Source organism: Malania oleifera, chromosome 1 (genome assembly GCF_029873635.1).
Source record: "Malania oleifera isolate guangnan ecotype guangnan chromosome 1, ASM2987363v1, whole genome shotgun sequence".
In the NCBI taxonomy this organism is placed as follows: Eukaryota; Viridiplantae; Streptophyta; class Magnoliopsida; order Santalales; family Ximeniaceae; genus Malania; species Malania oleifera.
Genome location: NC_080417.1, coordinates 121,950,798 through 121,955,655, shown reverse-complemented (window position 1 = coordinate 121,955,655; position 4,858 = coordinate 121,950,798).

The window sequence follows — 4,858 nt, the reverse complement described above, 5'->3', positions numbered from 1 at the left end:
GATGTGGGATGGGTCTGGGACGTATTTCCTTAACCTGGCAACATGAAACACGTCATGAATACGAGCCAAAGCTGGCGGCAAAGCTAGCCTGTAGCCAATTGACCATATTCTCTCAAGTATATCAAAAGAGCCAATATACCTAGGGCTCAACTTGCCCTTCTTTCCCAACCTCATAACTTCTTTCAGAGGAGCTATCTTCAAAAATACTCTATCTCCTACATCAAATTCCAACTCTCGGCGGCGAGTGTCTTCATAGCTTTCTTACCGACTCTGTACTGTACTGATTCTTTCTTTAATTAATCAGATCTTGTCGGACACCTGTTGTATTATCTCGGGACCCAAAACTCGCCTTTCACCTACTTCATCCTAGAAAAGAGGAGAACGACATCTCCTACCATATAATGCCTCGTATGGAGCAATACCAATACTAGCCTGATAGCTATTATTGTAAGCAAACTCAACTAACGACATAAACTAGATCCAACTGCCCCCAAAATCAAGCACACAAGCACGAAACATATCCTTTAGTGTGTGAATTGTTCTCTCAGTCTGACCATCTGTTTGGGGACAAAAAGCAGTGCTAAAAGCTAACTGTGTACCCATAGCCTCCTAAAAACTTTTCCAGAATCGTAAAGTAAACTGAGGATCTCGGTTTGAGACTATGGATACTGGTACTGCGTGAACACGAACTATCTCTTGAACATATATCTCTGCCAATCTGTCCATGGAATAACCAATTTTAATAGAGATGAAATGAGCGGTCTTCATCAGACGATCTACAACCACTCAAATCGTATTCAGTCCTTGACGTATTGGCGGTAACGTCATAACGAAGTCCATCAAAATGTGGTCCCATTTCCACTCTGTAATAAACAGTGGCCGCAACTGTCCTACTGGTCTCCGGTGCTCAGCTTTAACCTGCTGACACGTCAAACATTGCTGAACAAATTTGGCTATCTCCCTCTTCATTCCACTCCACCAGAAATACTCTTGTAGGTCCCTGTACATTTTAGTATTGCCGGGATGGACCGTGTATAGGGATCTGTGAGCCTGCCCCAGTATTGTTCTCCTTATCTTAGTATCTACAAGAACACAGAGCTTAGTACGGAATCACAGAGCTCCGTCATTTGATATGCTAAACTTCTCACCCTAACCCTCATGTACTCTAGCCATCACCTCTGCCAACTCTACATCATAGCCTTGAGCTGCTTTAATCCTCTCGTATAGTATAGGCTGAACCACTAGACTGGCAATAATTTCCCGCGGACTCTCCTCTATTAATTCCAAACTGAGTTTCTCCAAATCCACCAGAATTGAGTGCTGAATTTCCATAGCTACCAGTACGGATCCCCCTAATTTCCTGCTCAGAGCAACTGCCACTACATTTGCTTTTCCTGGGTGGTAACTAATCGTGCAATCAAAGTCTTTAATAAGTTCTAACCACCTTCTTTGCCTCATATTCAACTCTTTGTGGGTAAGGAAATATTTCAAACTTTTATGATCCGTGAAAATTTCGCACTTTCCCTCATATAAATAATGCCTCCAAATCTTGAGAGCATACACCACTGCAGCAAGCTCTAAATCATGGACAGGATAATTCTTTTCATATTCTTTAAGCTTTCTGGACGCATAAGCAATGACCCTGCCATGTTGCATCAACACGCATCCAAGACCCTTCAAAGAGGCATCACTATATATTACGAAACCATCCTCCCCTAATGGAATAGCCAATACTAGATCTGAAACTAACCACAACTTTAACTCTTGAAAACACTACTCACAGTCATCAGTCCATTCAAATTTTACATTTTCCCTCGTAAGTTGTGTTAATGGACTTGATAGCCTGGAGAAACCATCCACAAAATGCATGTAATAACCTGCTAATCCCAAAAATCTCCTGACTTCTTGAACATTTCCCGGCCTTTCCCAACTCACCACTACTTTTATTTTACTCGGATCAACTGATACTCCTGCTTCTGAGATCACACGATCGAAAAAAGTAACCTGGCTTAACCAGAACTCACATTTCTTGAATTTTACATATAATTTCCTTTCTCTCAATATCTGCAATACCAGCCTCAAATGATGCTCGTGCTTCTCAAAACTCCTTGAGTAGACCAGTATATCATCAATGAACACAGCCACAAACTAGTCCAAATACTGGTGGAACAGTCGATTCATCAAATCCATGAAAACCGCTGGTGCATTAGTCAACCCAAATGGCATCACTAAGAACTCGTAATGCCCATATCTGGTACGGAAAGCGGTCTTCAAAATATCCTCTACTTTAACTTTCACCCGATGGTAGCCCGACCGCAGATTAATCTTAGAGTAAACCTAGGTCCCCTGGAGCTGATCAAATAAATGATCGATCCTAGGGAGAGGATATTTATTCTTGACTGTCAGTTTATTTATTTCCCTATAATCAATGCATAATCTCATGGTTCCATCTTTCTTTTTCATAAACAAAACTGGCGCACCCTAGGACGACACACTGGGTCTAATCAAACATTTATCCAAAAATTCCTGTTGCTGATCTTTCAGTTCTTTCAACTCGACTGGAGCCATACGGTACGATGCTTTAGATACTATTGCAGATCCTGGCAACAAGTCTATAGAAAACTCAATCTCATGATCTGGTGGCAAACCAGGCAATTCTTCTGGAAATACATCTGGGAATTCCCTCACTACTGGTATGTCAGCTTGTCTCAATAGTTCTTTTGGCAATTCTTTTATGTATACGACATACCCCTAGCAACCATGCTGCAGCAGTCTCCTCACCTGAATAGCTGACACTAGCTGTGGCGAGGCACGCACGTGTGAACCCATAAATCGAAATCCTGGCTCACCTTGGGGTCTGAAAATTACTCCTTTCTGATGGCAATCTATACTAGCTTGATAAATGGCCAACCAATCCATACCCAGTATCACATCAAATCCCTGCATATCCAGGACCACAAGATCGTCTAAAAGCACTCTCTCCTGTATACTTATTGGAAAATTCTGAAGTACTCTCCTGCATTTAATCATAGATTCCATCGGCGTACCCACAAATAATTCTATATCTAATGGTTGTGTCTCTATTCCAGCTATTTTCATATATCCTGCTGTTATAAAAGAGTGGGTGACACCTGTATCAAACAAAACAATCATTCTATATGGTAAAGCAGTAAGAGTACCAGTGACCACGTCTCCAGCCGTCTCTGCGTCTCCTGGTGTCAATGTATAGACTCGCCGGCGCAGTGTTCCTCTGCTGACCACCGCTGGGCGCCTGATATCTACCTCGAAATGGTTTGGGAGCCTGTGCATAATTCGACGACATCTGACATGATCGATCCATATGACCGGGCCTCCCGCATCGATAACAAACATTCTCCCCTAGTCGGCACTTACTCGGATGTCTCCGTCCACATCTAGGGCAAATAGCAGGAAGTTGTCCGCTGTGAAATCCACCATGCTCTACCATCTATCTCTGGCCCCTGCCAAATCTACCTCCTCTCCAAGGGCTTCGGCTAGGACCCATCTAAAAACTCGAGGGCACAGCCCTCTTCTTCTGACTCTACGTCTCCGTTTCTCTAGATAGACTGTCCTCCGCTATAGTGGCCCTGTCAACCAATTCTGTAAAATCCCGTATCCTCAGTACCGCTACCTACCTGTAAATATCATGCCTCAAATTTCTCTCAAACATTCTAGCCTTCTTTGCTTAATCTGGGACAATATATGGGCAGAAACGAGAGAGCTCAATAAATCTCGCCGCATACTGCGGAACAGTCAACGTTCCTTGGGACAGACTCAGAAACTCCTGTACTTAAGCATCTCTGACTGAAGCAGGATAATATCTATCAAAGAACATGTCCCTAAATCGGCCCAGCTCATTTACACTAGTATTGCCCTCTGCTCCTCTAGCAGTCTGGCTGCTGACCACCATCTCTCGGCCTCCCCCGCCAGCCTATATGTAGCATACAAAACTCTCTGCTCATCGATGCAATGGAGTACTGTCAAAATCTTCTCTACCTCCTGCACCCAATTCTCTGCAACTGCAGGATCAGTCGCTCCAGAGAAAGCTGGCGAATTCATCTTCATAAATTTCTTTATGGTACATCCCTAAGCTAAGGATGGACCTCCATACTCTCTAGAACTCCGCGCTATCTCAACCATAACTTGCTAAGTCACACTACGTAGCACAGCATCTGAACCCCCGCCTACTGTGCCAGAAGGACTAGTACCATCATCCCCACTTGCGTGAGCGCTATTGCCTCCTAGGTCCATCCTGCAAACATATAGAACACCGTTTCAAAATTCTATTTTTCCTACCGATTCAACTTATTCAACTAAAACTCCAAATCCTCTATTAACTATCTCTCCTGCTCCTAACCTCAAAATCCACTCCTGCAACCCAAACACATGACTCGTCGACAATTTACTATGGTTTTCCTGAAATTGTCACCTCAGGAAAAATACAGAAACAATCACGAAATCCTGTATCCAGATCACATAACAAACCTCAAATCTTTTTCTTATATTCTGGTATTGTTATCCGCTGCACTCTAGAGTCTACAGAACCTAAAAACCTAGGCTCTGATACCAAAATGTAACATCCTCAAAATTCTTACCATTTATATATATATATATATATATATCTATGTATCTACATCCATACCTAACCAACGGAAATACAAATCATACAACCATGCACATATATACTATACAATACCAGAATCTAGTATATACAAACCATAGTTACACAAAATACCTTTCCAGCATCATCTACTCAAAAATATACACAACTCTATCAAAAACTCACCCTATAACCAGGGTGATCAAAACACCCTCTATCCGTGAGCCTGATCTGCTCGCC